The 15664-nt window shown below is 36.7% G+C and overlaps 1 protein-coding gene across 2 annotated transcripts in view; it reads left to right on the forward strand.

Annotated features, from left to right (window-relative positions):
* Window positions 1-1130: 1130 nt before the first annotated feature.
* Window positions 1131-15664, forward strand: part of LOC129765056 (monocyte to macrophage differentiation factor) — a 36044-nt gene continuing 21510 nt past the window's right edge. The window contains exons 1-2 of one of the 2 annotated variants that reach the window (XM_055764889.1): window positions 1131-1322; window positions 1376-1662. The gene's annotated coding sequence lies outside the window, so the exon portion shown is untranslated. Of the gene's footprint in view, window positions 1663-15664 lie in introns of both variants that reach the window. The other variant, XM_055764888.1, reaches the window with a different exon arrangement.

Genomic DNA, 15664 nt, shown 5'->3' on the forward strand with positions numbered 1-15664 from the left:
TATATGTGATTTTCATGAAGAAAAATCGATTTGCATTTACTAGTTGCGTGAAAACACCCTAATTTGGACAAACCAAGATCATTTACCCTACTACCAAGCAACCTGTATCTCACATGTATGGCTCGTTTTCGACGAGGAAGCAAACATGTTCTGGGAGGATTGAATATTTAAGGTGTGCGAATGATGGCGAAAGATTGGGAAATAGAACTATGGATATGAAATTAAATTATAATGCTTTGATTGAAAATTTTTTTTTTCCCAAAAATTGACATTAATTTTTCGGACAGCTATCCTGATTTATCCTGATTTTTATTTTCATTCTTCCCGATTTTTTTAAAATTATAGTTGGCAACCCTTATTACAACCGTCCTCTTCAAGGACTTTGGGCCCTTTGCAATGGTTCTCAATAGTTTTAAGTTATTTTCCGGACATGCTCGTATAGAGATCCGTCATTTGCCGGCGTAGTTTTTTTATTCCACATTCTTCGTGAGTGCAAAAAAGATAGTAACGAAGATGGTCAAAATCGACACTACATAAATGTCAAAATTCGAGTCAGAAGTAAAAAAACCGATGATTTAGATTAGGTTTGATGCAGAGATCTAGAATCAGAAACCATGTCCCCAAGTATCTTTATTATTCACATTGTTGAGCAATAAATACGAGATTTTTCAAGTTTTATCCAAATAAAACTGTATTTTCTAGAGGCTCAAGAAGACAAGATCCTCAAATATTGTTTCACTGTAATGCTCGTGGTGGGAAAAGAATGGTTAATAAATGGTTTATTTCGTTATTTTATGAACCGAATGTAATACGACAAGAAGTAAATTCTTCGAAGAAAATTCTATTTCTCAAGCACTGGAGTAGGTAAAAAAATATTTTAAATAAATCAAAACCGAAGTTCTTAAGATAAAACAATTTTTCAGGATCCAATTTTCTTCCAGTTTTTTAAGAGCAATCTTCCAGTTTTTTGAAAAATGCTATTGGCAACCCTGCGACTAGATTATCACATCATTCATCTGTGTTGGTTCATTGCATGTTTGCGGATTCTCCCGCTCTTTTTATCGAAGCTAGAATTGTTCATTTGCTCCAGTCTTCACGAGAGAATGGTTGAAGCGAGATCAATCTAATCATTCAGGTTCAGTTCATCGCTCGACGTCGTGGTGGTAGCACTGTGTTGGCTTTGTGCTGGCTTCCTCTTGCGTTCACATAAACATACAACATACATGCATATATTTGTATTCTATGCTATCCCACATAGCTTTTTTGACAGTGCGTGGTGTTATAAATAAAAAAAAGTTTTGTTTTTGCTACCTATCATTTACGTAAACAGTTTTCTTGAAAAGTGTGCTACAGTATAACCAGTGTATCATTTTAGTATCAATGTTTTCCGTAAAGTGAATTGAAATACGAATCTCGTGAATAACCTAGGCATTTATCGATCATCCAAGTGCATTTTCTCGACGTTCGTGTAGCCCTGATGGAAATATAAATACCGAGGAGAGGGTAACATCAAAGTTACTGATGCAATTCATTCCAACCCGCTTGCTGAATTTGCTCATTGCTACCAAAGGAAGTGATTTGTGCTAGTCCGATTGTGTACCAATTTACTTGGGGAGTATACGAGAAGGCACAATAGGAGATAACCGCGAAGAAGACTGACCGGTAGGTATCACGCATTCCTGCAGTGGAAGTACTGATTGGAGCGCTCTGGAACCTTCTTGCACATCTGGTGCATTCAGTGGAACGACCCCAATTCCGCTTGTAGGGCATTTCATTCAACATAGATGTTTCAAAAAAGTTGTCTCGGGTCCAATATGTTGCTTCCGAGGAAAGATAGAATTCAGCTTTCATCTCCGATATGAATTAAGGATAAGAATATCATTTCGTGTTTCTATTCAAATTTTGTTCTACAATTTTCGTGTAGCATCCGCTAGTAGAGTAGGAGTAAATTAGCTTATAAATACAATGTGCTGTCCTTGACATTCGAAATACACGAAAGGTAACATACTTTCCACGAGAGGGATCTGATTTGAGAAAAAGATTACACAAAAAATTGTATAGAAAAAAACTGTGACATTCGTTTGTAGCGTTTTTCATCACTGTCGTTTCACATTCATTATGCTACAGCTGCCTTAATATTTCAGATGACTTTCAGAAGCGAGATTTATAAATATAAAACACTTTTTTGCGATCGTGACAAAGCTGAGAATTAGCACAACTTGAGATAGGTTGTCTGTTAGAGGCGAATGAACTGCAAAGTTTAAAGCCTCTTAAAAACAAAGAAAGAAGAAGAAGTTGTCTGATATGCCGGCATAACATGTTGACCCAGACTGTTCATTGATTCTACTAATCCCATCCGACTTGAAGAAACCAAGGTCATTTCTTTGCGAAACACGATTATTTTGTGCAATGTGAAAGCATGAATTTGTGAAGACGAAAAAGAACACCTAAGTTTGAATCGACTTAACATTGTGTCTATTTCTAATCTACTAAATCGTTTCGCATCTTGTCTCTGACGGTTAATCGTATTACGAACTGAACGCACAACACTATCAGGGTACACATTATTGATAGATAGCAATTATCAGGTTGAATCTACTATTCTTAAGGGGGTATTCTAGTGTTGAGACGAATTTCGGGCGTTTTTTCGAGCTCCGCAAAAATAAAACGAAGAATATTTTTACTATCCATTATATCATTATTTGTTCATCTATCTTTTAACAATAAAACAAAAATTGAACGGAGAAAAAGTGTGCATAATTAGAATAGTTAAGGGCAGGTGAAGTGAGGGGGTTCAACAAAAAGTTGTGCCATGGCGTACACGATTCCAGCACTTTTGGTTATCTGAAACAAAAATATCGAACGGATTCTGAATCAGTAAAGATGCCGTTATCGCATGAACCTCGGATAAGTCAAAAACATTTTTTTTCACTAAATGCGGTTTAAGACGTTTTTTCTACGTTTCCCGATTTTTTGAAAATAGTAAAATTTGAAATTTAAAAATTATTTTTTAGAGGTTCATGCGACAGAGAAATGCCTGCAGATTGTATCCATATAAATTCGACATGAATCGGTTCAGTAGAACTAGAGATATCGTGTACGCCAGTTCGAAAAAAATAGTTTCGAGAAAAACGAGTTCAAAGTTCATTGTTATGGCTAGTCTTCAGAAAACGAATTCAGCTCTGTGCTTAAGTTTAATTTTCATCAGCGCGTGTTTAAAGAAAACTCGTATTCTCTCTTGGTACAAAGAGCACAAAATCATAAGCACGACAGCGCAAAATGTACATTTCTTCTCACTTGTGCGATGCGCGTCTCATTCTATACACACAAACACACATACACATCAAATTCTAGCGCCCGCTTTGTCTTCGTTCGTTCTAAGCAAAGTGTAAAAACAACAGCGCGCCCCTATTTGAACCGTATACGCTTGTGTGAAGAAAAAATATCTCAACAGAGAGAGCAATCCAAATTCAAGCGCGCAGTATAGAAATACGGCGCAAATTTCAGCGTAAAACTCAAAACGGCGTTGACAACCAAACATTTCATCTGTGTTTTGAAGCGTGCTCATTCGCCAGAGCGCATGTGTGCACAAGGAGTGGGAGCTCAACTGGGTACAAACATCTTGTTGCGCATCAGCACCGAGTTGCATTGTGAAGACTGGTTATGACCATACCAGATTAGATACCGCATCACTAAAATGGCTCTAACTCGGTAGATAATAGGATTTTCGATAGGTCCTTTCTAAAGTATATTCTTGAATGCCTAAAGCACAGAAATATGAAGGAAAAATTTTTCAATCTTTTTGAAATTTGTAGACTAGAATACTGCCTTAATTCGTCTTTAGAGCTCCGGATACGGGAACCTCTGGGTCCGCATCTGCATGTTTCAGTTCCGCCTTTGACTAGTGTGTGTCCGATCACCCTCCACTTACGCTCCGGTTGGTATCCCTTCTGGTGGCAACGCCGAGGAAGCTTAGCGTATGAGATGCAATTGTGTGTCAATCAGGCTCGAATTAAATATCTCAGACATCGGCACAGTATAATGCCGGGGGTTCAGGTTCGATTCCCATTCAGGTCGGGGGATTTTTCGTCAAAAAAAGTTCTTGTGACCTGCACTGATACATGCGTATTCTTAAGCCAGCCACTCAGAATTCAAGGCGTGTTATTTGGCATACGAAACCTCAATTAAGTATAATGAAAAATGACACTAGTTAACACTAAACCTATCACGAGGAGTCAAATGACCCATTTTAAACACTTTGTCAAAATTTTCTTGCAAATTACATTGGCACAACCTCATTTGCCTACACTACCTTTCTCAAAACATACATCGAATGTATTTTCCAGTGTTCACTTCTCTCTTGTTAGTTTTTTACGGAGAAGATATGTAATCTGCCCTAACTACGCAACGGGTCATTTGACCCGTACAAACATTCATATGATATCAGAAAGATTCGTGTATGTGGTTGTGATACAAGACCATTTCATTACACATTTTTGCTATTGCTTTATATATTTTGTTGTATTTGTTAATGAATAGTGAATGATAAGAATAAATTATATTGCTGATTATCCAAGCGGTAACCATTCCAGGCTACAGTGCTATTTTTTGCGTCAAAAATAGTAATTTCATTATTTTGCTAATAATTGTTATCCTAAAATGTAGAAATACACAGGAGAAAAATCGTATGCAACGTTTCTCAACAAAACTATATAAATCAAGTCATTGTTCACTAACTATTCATAATGGGTTACTTGACCCGCTGTGGTAGGAATACGTATACATGAAACATCGGTAGGTTTAGTGTTAATAAAGACTGGAACGTGCAAAATTTGGTCGACGAAAATATCGTTTCTTTCAGTCAAAATTCATAATATAAAAATCTTCCTATTCTTCTTTTGGTACTTCAATTCATATATTTAAAGGAAAAAATGTTGGTTTATTCTTTTGGTTAAATTTAAACTGCTGCTCATTTTCCATGGATTTATTAGTTTTTGCCATAGAACTACGTCTTTCATTAAGGGTGCCAAATCAGAAAACAGATCACGTTTTTATGAAATAAAGTTAACGTTAATAATTATTTTTGTCGCGAACGAATCTTGACAATTTACATACCAAACGAATCGGAAATTCTCTAAGATTTGTTTTTTATGCTACATATTACAATTCCCTGATCCGTAAACGGTTCAAATTGATGAAAACTAGAAGCATTTCCATTTTCCCATACATTTGTTCTGCTCAGTTGGGGACATCCCTACCCCTGCCGTCAATAACGAGTAATTCATCGGCGATCAACGAAGGAGAATGATTAAAAGCAGTGTTGGAAAAAATCATCTTCGCTAAGATCAAATGCATAGATTTTCGGGCTAGGTTGCATCGATTTTCGTTTGGAATATATAGGTTATTCCAAACGAAAATTAAAATGACAGATCCAGGCAACCATTGAATATGAGAAAATAAACTTTTGTCCTTCAATATGTTTTGATGTTTATTTTTTCCACCCAGTGTCATTTTCATCTTGATTATCGGAAACGTCAGAACTGAATTTCATTTCAGTCAAATGAATATCAGCTGTTGTTAACTTCTAACCTGAGGCTGCTGTGTGCGGTTGGGTTTTGCAGTTGCCGGATGCCTTAATCGGAAATACCTTATGAAATTCCCGATGTCCCAAATGACTTGGCGGTAGCTAAAACCACTCGTTGTATCCATTCTGCATATGCCGTTGCTACCGTCTCGCCAAATAAAATTTATTTTGAACTTAAATTCACTGCCAGAACGAATATCGTTTCGGATGTGATGAATATCAACTTGTTGTTTTCGATATCCAAAGTATCAATAACAGCGAAGTTATGAACCCCACTCAATGTCGCATTCATTCATTATAGCAAATTTGCTCATGCAACAGCGATATGAACAAAATGAACTCGTTTGTTATTGTCATCAATATAATGCAGTGTGTTTCAAGCTGAAAAAAAGTCATTTACACTGGAACAAAATCATATTCGTTTCTCGTGAATATTTGTTGATATTCTAAGACACTGATTAAAAGTCTTCGTGAAACCAAATTACTTACTCGCTGATGTCTCTGGCATTGTAATCTTTCATCAAGCTAACGCCATTCCATTTAGGTTATGAACTACAGAATTCTATGGGGAGTCATCAAACTAGGCTATCAACGGCTCACCAAGAAAATAATTGTTCAGAAATTGTGTGTGTGATTTGGTTTCGCATGACAGAAGTTAAACTCTCAACCAAGAATGACAGCTAAGCTAATCGAGACCGGAAATATTAATAAAAAGGGCTTCTGTTGAAAAGAGCGCTGAGCGGAGATAAGTGTGTGTATATTTAGTTTTTTTTCTTTATTATATTTGTAGCTAAGAGTTTGGAATAAAAATCATTATTAAGCTACCTTTGCAGTGATCTTAGTTTATCAGTTAGCTAACACAGCCTTCTTATTCTAATTATACAAATGTGGCCTTAATCTCCTCTTAAACAATCTCATATTCAAATGTTTCATTTCTAAAGGTAAAGCATACATTATAATACCTTGATAAATCAATTTTTTTGTAGGTTTTCCATGATAAATTTGAATCTATCATCAATCCAAGAAAGTTAACAGAATCTATTTTCTTCAGAGGCTTCGAATTAATTCTCAAATCTATTGAAGCAGTACTATTTATAAGCATGTAGCAAGAATTTTCAACATTCTGCTTTAACCTGTTTGTAGTTAACCATTGTAACAGTAAGTTCATATCAAATTGCATATTTCTTTCCAATTCTTCTATTGTGTTGGCCTCATAAGCAAGACAAGAGTCGTCTGCATACAACTGTAAGCGAGGCAAATTCCCCATGTCATTAACAAAAATTAGAAAAAGGATTGGGCCTAAAATTGAACCTTGCGGGATGCTTCATTTTTCTTCGATGCCTTTGATATTTCATCAATGCATCGAACTGACGCTATGGCGAAGCAGGCATTAAGGTTTTGTTATTTAAGGAACATCAAGCTAAACCATAGTGAATGTCGTGCTGGAATGTTGTGAATTATTTGGGTTCCCGTTACAATCGCAAAACTGCTTTCAACAAGGATGGCATTTGCGCTAATCTTGATCATAATGAAGCAATGCAACTCTTTTCGAGGTTATTGAGATTAACAGACAGAATTTATATCGTTTATTTAGTCACCAGGAAAGTAAATGTCGTTCTAGAAATTTGTATGTAATTGGGTTTCGCTTGCCAGTATCGAAACTTTCTCCACTAAGGATAACAGTTGCGCTTATCTCGAGCATGAGAAAGTAATGCAACTTTTTTCGAGGCCATTAATATTAACATAAGCGCAAGCTTAATGAGAAAAGATGAGAAGTGTTGATATTCTTAGTCGCTTGAAGCCACCAATGCTCTGTATGCATGCTCTGTTGAACGCTTGTTTGATGTAGGTTGGTTTTCGTTGTACGGAGGATGCCTAGAGGTGCGATTCCACTGAGACAATACTAAATAACATGAGCCATGATATTTAATACTTGCAAGTATTGCCATTGTTGTTGTTTCCATTCAGTGCCAAAGAAAGATTGATGTAGTTATGAGATGTGGAATAATGGTGCTGGTGCAACAAGTATATAATCGCCTGTAACCGAGTGTATGTCAATTGCGAAAAAGGCCACCGGAGTAGCGTTCGAGGTAAATTTTCAATGCATTGACATGAAACATTCATATACATACGAGTGCGACATGCGATCAGCTTGTGTATTGTTTTGCGAGGATGAATCATCAATCAATTATCGTCTGATTCTACAATAAAAAACAATTTCAGGGCGACTAATCTACTAAACAGTTATTTCTAAAATTTCGCAGCATTATTGAATAATATCTGAAGCTATAAACAAGTGACTTGAACAAATTAACAGCGTAGTTCTACGTCAACAATGTGACACGCTGCTACTCTTGCTTGGACGTAATTTTGAAAACTGGACAGCAAACGTGAAAATTCATTATAGCAACCATTGTTTATATACTCAACTATCAAATGCAGCATCTCAGGTTTCTTTAATGCATTTTTAACAGAAATACACCAATTAGAAGTCGATCAATTTTTGCGCGTTCCAATCTTTACCTATGTTGAGACGGCATATGTTACATGAATATGAAGTACTTAGCTTTTATCTTGTTGACATCGATGGTAAGATCAGTCACAGAGAAGCATACAGTCAGGTCATTGAGCATACCCTGCATGTCAGAGCGCCGTTGTGATAGTAAAACAATATCGTCAGAAAAAACGAAGTCCATTCTGATGGCCCACGTGTTGGTTCATAGTCAATCGCAACAACAACGATCTCGTCGATAACGATGAGGAACAATAGCTGTGCGATTAAACATCCTTACCTCACACCAGCCGCGACTCTGATCGGGACGGATAGGATTTCATTGTGTAGAACTTTGAGGCTCTCATTTAAGTAGTGCATCGTGATCCTGCACCCTGAATAGGAATCCGACTCCACGATAGTATCGTGCGTTATCTCTTTGTGTGCCAGAGTAATATCTGTGCCGAAGGTAGTCTTTGTTCGCCGAAATTCGAATGGTGTTCATCGAACATTCCGAGTTTCCTGGGCATCGCCTCGCTAGCCAGTTGATCTAGCTTACCCTACACCCAAAGTTAATTTTTAGCACATGTTATGGCATCTCGATCTATTACATTAAATGAGCTTAAAAATAACAGAAAATGTTCTACTCCCCAATACATGTATATCATTTGTATAATATATATATGCTAGAGCCAATATGAGCGAGCGAAACAGGAGACACATTTAAATGAAAGTATATGAAAGTTTTTCGTATAGTTTGCCAAATACACGGCCCAGACAGAGAAAGATATATTCTCGTTCATGTTCTTCTTTATCCTCTTAGAAACCACTTTCCAACTTCATTTTATGATGAGGTATAATATTATCACGCTTCTATATAATAGCACTAGCAGCACACGATAGCGTGATCGTGTGAAATAGCTTTTCATTCCAGCCGGCTTTGGTTCGATCCCCATTGACGTCGTATGGACTTTTTTTTTGTCACAATCCCAAATGAGATGAGAAAAGATAACAGAAAGAGATGTCTGCTCGCATGATACAAACCATTTTCAAGCTTTTAAAACAGCTCATTATTTGCGCATTTGACCCTCCAGCACACGAAATGGCATTATTTCTTCCAAAGATGAAATGTTTTCTGCCAACGCTAGTTTGGGTGTACTAACAATAATCCAGTTCGTATTCTTTCCAACTCGGCTTCCGTAATGGATTTGTTTTCGGGTTCAATGAGTTATTAGCGGCCAGAGCCAGTCTTCCTTTGAATCGATTCACCATGTTTTAACAAAGATGATCTTATAAATGTTAGACCGGCTGTAACTCACAGATTGGAAGGACAGTAGTATTAAAATTTGAAGAGAAAATCTCTTTTGACGTAGGACTACGTCTTTCATTTCTATACCGGGGTGTAAAATCAAAGTTTCGAAAACGAAAGCGTTACGCCGGAGACCGAGATTTTGAGTGTTAATAGCTCCTAAACAACTGAACGAAATGGTATGATAAACACTTCATTCGAAAGATAAAATGTCTACGCTTTCTATACTTTTTACTTTCTGATCCAAAAACTTGTTTCAATAGTCTTAAATTTGCTTTCAAAACAGGCTATTGAAATCACCAATCGGTATATAAGCGAGCGCCGCTCGGAGATCCACTCAGTTCTAATTAGACAGCGATTGAAGCATGTTGTCGCTGTTGTGGTGAAGCTCTTCGTTTATCATGAAAGCGCGGATGAACGGTGTCACCAAGAGCCTGTTTGTGCTCCTTAGGCCAGAAGGGAATCCATCAGGAGGAGAGTGATGCCATAAACGGTTCCCCGGGAAGACATCGCTACACACACACATACACGTGCGGAATTCTTTCCGTTTGGATGCCATTCAGCATCGAGAAAGTTCCGGACAGATCTAATCATTTCTGGAAAATAATCTGCCAGTTCCTCTGGGAATTTAAAAATACATTCATGTGAAAGAGTTTATTTGAATGTTTTCTATCCATGTAACACTGTGACCAAATATGTTTAAATCAAGTGCTATTAACAGATGGTTATCGAGTTAGCATTAACCACTGGTGGGCTTCCAGTATCGAGGAAAATGTGGAAATATCTAATCTTACTGAAAATAATCTGCCAGTTCCTCTGGGAATTTAAAATTACATTCATGTGAAAGAGTTTATTTTGATGTTTTCTATCCATGTAACACTGTGACCAAATACATTTGGTTTTGTGATTTTTCAATCAATCGCAATTAACAGGATAGCTTCTGGAGATTATTCTTCCCCATCAGTAGGATATTTCCGTATCCAATATTGGATGCATGAAACCTTGTGCCTCCAACGTAACGCTCTCGTTTTCGAAGTTCTCCAAACATTCATTCATTCAGAATGAATTCAGATTCAACTTCAAACAAATGATCTCTAAATCAACGATAGTCCTACGTCACCATTGCGGTTATACCATAGATATAACCCACTTCCTGTTTTTGATATTCAATTTATTATCTACTATATGATATTCTCTAACGTTTCCAGAGGAACATCACCACCTCAATGTAGTATCACTACATGGGCTGATTTAAATGAAAACAATCGTTTTATTTGGGAAAGCTGTATTTATTCCTCAACATAGTTTCCTTCGAAGGCAATACACTTGGTATAGCGAGTTTCCAACATTTCGACCGTTGGTCTTTTGGCCGCCTTGGCCTGCTTTCGTGGCTTGTCAGCCACTTTGCAGACTGCCTATTGGACTCAGACAATGGATCCACGTTTCATCCATTGTCACAAAACGTAGGAAGAAGTTCACTCAATTACGCTTCAACAACGCCAAACCAGCTGTTGAATCATAAACGCGCCGCTGTTTTTGGTCGACGGTCAGCAAACGCGGCATATCGCGCGGATAGCTTTTGACTTAGGATTACGTCTTTGATTTCTATATAGGGGAGTCACTCTACGAAAAATGTAACGTTTATTAAGAATTTTGCATATTACGCAGAATCGTTCTTACGATATATGTTATTATACACCCATTCCATGTCAATTAATTGTAGCTGTTTTTTGTTGTTTTCATGACTTTGAACTAGAGGGCACTATTTTTTTTATATTTTTCCTTGAAAAATGAGGATTTTTCACATAACATATCTCGATATCAAACATGCGATTTTTTCATTTTTGAGATATGATTTTCCAAAGTTAACCCTTTATTCAAAAATGACTTTTTGCAAAAATTCATAACATTTGAACTACTGAATCGATTTAGATGATTGACATATTAAATTGATATCAATAAGCTAACCTTTTTTGAAGAAATATCACACGTGTGGAAAGACTGGATTATTCTAGTCGCATAGGTCTAGTCTAGTCACATAGGAATATTGAACGAAGATTTAAAACATGTTAAATTTGAAAAATCATATCCCAAAAATGAAAAAAATAGCAGCTCTGATATCGAGATATGTTATGTAAAAAATCCAGCTTTCCAGAAAAAATATAAAAAAATATAGCACCCATTAGTCGAAAACCATGAAAACAACAAAAAACGACTACAATCAATAATTACGAAAACAAAATCCATTTTTTTGCTTCAATATTTTTTTAATAAAAAGCTCATTGGCTTCAATTTGATATGTCGATCATCTAAAACGGTTCAGTGGTTATAAAAGTTATGAATTCAAAAAAAAAATCATTTGATTTTTTCAATAATGATTTTTCGAACCACCCTAAAATAGAAATGGTCACCCTCACAAAAAAAAAAAAAATACGGGTCAAATGTTTTGTGATAAATAACAAAATTACCACTTTTCACGAAAATCTGAGAACCACTATATCGGTTTGGCATTTTTTCGCCTGAGACATCAACAGTGGAATTAATAAAACTAGTGAGCAATTTAACAAATAAAAGAGGTATGTTTTGCGAGGGGATGCGAAGGTGTATTATCTTGTATTATGTATTCCTTCTTTCAAAATCGTTACCATGAATGTTGTTTGCAACACAAAATTGTGTGCAATAATTCGTTCTATCAAACAAATTAGCAAGACTATTTTCGAATGTAAACATGTTGAAGTAGTCAGATGTTAGATTTCATCAAAGTAACGAGAAAAGTGTCACTAATACAGTGATCGTTCGTTTATTGGGCCAGAAAATCCATACAATTATCGAATTTTACTCGCTAATTGGACTGTACAACAACAAAAACAATACTTCAAATTGAAGATGACATCTATTAGATACATAACTGATTTGCAACCCAGTTAACGTACGCCCTGTTATAGATAAGTCTAGTTAAATATAGTCCAGTTAGCGAATGACTTTTATACGAGGGTCGTTCGAAGAATATGTTTCAGTGCCTCAGAATTCGCGGAAAAATAAAGTTAGGACAAAAAACAAGGTGATTTTCGTTATCTACGTTTTATTTTCTATTTTTCTACATAATCGCCGTAACGTTTGAGGCTTTTTTCATAGCGTGGCACGTGTTTTTCTATTCCGAACGCATAGCGTCCAACTTTCTGAAGTACGATGTAACTGCGTCACGAATTTCTTCAGTGTTATCGATACGTTGAACGCCTGTTTCATCACCGGGAATAAATGATAGTCGCTAGGGGCGAGGTCTGGGGAGTAAGGAGGATGCTCGAACACAGTCCATTTGATTTTTTTTTCAATTGCTCTTGAGTTACGCGAGCACAATGGAGCCGCGCATTATCGTGGATGAGGAACACTCCTTTTGTCAATAAACCTGGCCTTTTGTTCTTAATCGCGGTTCTTAATCGGTCCAAAACTTCACAATAGTACGGTGATGAAACAGGCGTTCGACGGTTAGTTGAACAGTTGAACTTTCTGCCAGAAGCTAATTTTCTTTTTTGTTCGTTACAAACCGTTTGAATGTCGGTAAACATATCAATATTAAGGTACCAATAACTTGCTTCTAATTCAAATGAAAAAATTGTCATTCCATCGGCTCCAAAAAACGTTTGCCTCAGGACTTGACCATTGTCGTAAATTTCTTGAATTTCAAATGGTTCCTATGACCAGATGGGTCAATTCCAAGATTCCATCACCACATAATATTCTCGTAGGATGGTGCGCTTCTAATTCAAATGAAAAAATTGCTATTCCATCGGCTACAAAAAGTGTCAGTTATAATTAGAAGTTATTGGTATCTTGGTATTGGTATCTTCACCAACATAGCGTTTGTCGGTTATGAGTACATATAGCAAACGGCCCTTTTCAGGGCTACTATTTGGAGATTCACTAACAGATTTCTGAACAATGAAAAGAATAACATTTAAAAAAACAACTGTTCTGAGCAAACACAGTTCTACGTCAAACTTCCGTTCGTGTTCCTAGGTTCTACTTTTTTCTAGTCATTGTTGCTTGTGAGGTTAAATGGGACTCCATATTTTTCAGTGGATGGTGGACCACACTTGATTGCGATATCACAGGTATCATTGATAGTCTTCCACAGACAATCTCATGATCAAAATAGTCGTTGCATAACTTGTAGTTGCTCTAGTGTCATTATAAAGATGGTTCCATCCAGTACCATGGAAGTTTATATTACCCGGAATTGGAACTGGGGATTGAAGAATCGAAACTGGATTCCAGAGTTGTCTATGGCTAATAAAAATTCTAGGAGAAACATATACTGAAGCTAAGCAAATTTTTTATTTATAGTTATTTGACAACTTGAGGCCTGGAAGTGTTGGGAGGTGAGTTTCATAGAAAGAGTTGCACTTCTTCATCCCTTAACACTTTGAGCCCCGTGTCCCTCAAAGTGTGAGCTCTTTGTTAGGAGAGCGTTGATCACTGGGACTGACAGTCACAAAATAAAAAATCATAAATATATGGTTTGTTTTCGGATGTTGTTGCAAAATAGTCAGATTTGTGACTTTTTAGTTTTTATGCAACAAATATCTTCGGGAACTGGGACCGACACTGATATGTTGCAAAAGCTCTTGATGTGTGATGAATGGAAAGCGCATCAAAAGTAGTGCGGTACTCAACGCGTTAGAAAACTCTCCGTGAGAATCATGTCGATACAGAGGAACCCTCCAGAGATTTCTTTTTTTATGATTTCGAATTCTAAATGATGAAAGTTTTACTGGTCCCGACGTAATAGTTTAATTAGGAAACATAACGATTAAAAAACAAATGTCAGCGGTGAAATTCAAATACCACCGTAGCACTGAAGTTCTCCTTATGAATTGTTTTGTTTTATTTTTTCAAATACGTCATTATTCAAAGTCTCATTTCACCAGAAAGGAACGAAAAGTGTGGTCATATCACTATCTGGGTCTAGAGTCCACCACCTTATCGCTTATCGTTGTAAATGGTTTCTTTTCCTTTGAGGGAACTGTTCTACTTCTGGATTTTACCTTCAAAGCATCAATACACGCCCATTTTTAACTTTGAAACTTTTAAGACACAGACATACTGGATACTTGCAGAAGAAAAATTATTTTGTATTGTTTTTTTTTCCTAATTACACCCTTCTGTTTCCGCATTCTTTCATGAAATCGAACTGCGCCAATCTTCCACAATGCGATTACATTCGTGCAGGTCGGGTTTTTGTATGGCTTCCTTCATCTGTTATTTTTTTTTAATCAATTTTCGCGACGCTCTGCGAGTGTACCAACAGGTCGATAACAATGACCCACACAATAACGGGCATAGAGCGAACTGTGATCTATAATGATTGTATCGTTTACGTCACATTCGATGGCTCAGCGGCTCATTTTTTTTCTACGACAACCTGTGTTGATCGTGCTGACCGTGAACTTGCTCTCTCTATGTGCACAAGATACTGCCGCCATCGGTCAGTGCTCCCCGTCGTCATACGTCGGCGATTGCATACAAACGTGATTGAACCATGATGCTATTTTGATACACGACGATTGTTGTGTACAATCGGGGTGGTATCTCCCAGCTGATGCAGAAATGAAAGTAGAACGTGTAATCTCTGAGAGTATATCTACACGTGGAAAACACGCGAGGTGTCCGCCACCTTGTAACATTTAGTTGCCGGTCGTTTGCGTTTGTATCGTATTCGGAAGCAATATAGTAAGGGTACGAGTTCTGTCTATCCAGAACAGAGTGAATATAATTCATAAGCATGTTTTAGTGTCTGAACATAAATGGGTGAATGCTAGCGATGTTTCGATTCTCAATAAGACTACTCTTTTCGATCTCAATGTTTGGTACTAGAACTGTGTTCCAGAGTAATAACTCAATATTATAATTGTTTTTCAGGAAATTTTGAAATAAAAATATTTGACATTATTAAGCAGAAATGTATATCATATTGTTAAAATAACACTTTCTATCTTAGAATTCACCTTTAATTAGATGAATTATAATTGGTTTTGGACGTTGATTCGCAAATTATTCCATTTAATCTCGAACCGAATGTGAAAATACTTCAAAGTAAATAAATAATCAGACAACGCGAGGACTGGAGAGTAAGACGCATGACTCAACAGCTTTAAATCCAGTTTCTAATTAGTTTTTTTTTTCGGAGTAACTAACGTTGCGTGTGGTTTTGCGATGTGCTGTATACAGTTGGACGGATTGTTTATTTTTAGTAATATGGCTTCTAACTACTCGCCTCGCA

Source organism: Toxorhynchites rutilus, chromosome 2, assembly GCF_029784135.1.
Source record: "Toxorhynchites rutilus septentrionalis strain SRP chromosome 2, ASM2978413v1, whole genome shotgun sequence".
Taxonomy (NCBI): Eukaryota; Metazoa; Arthropoda; class Insecta; order Diptera; family Culicidae; genus Toxorhynchites; species Toxorhynchites rutilus.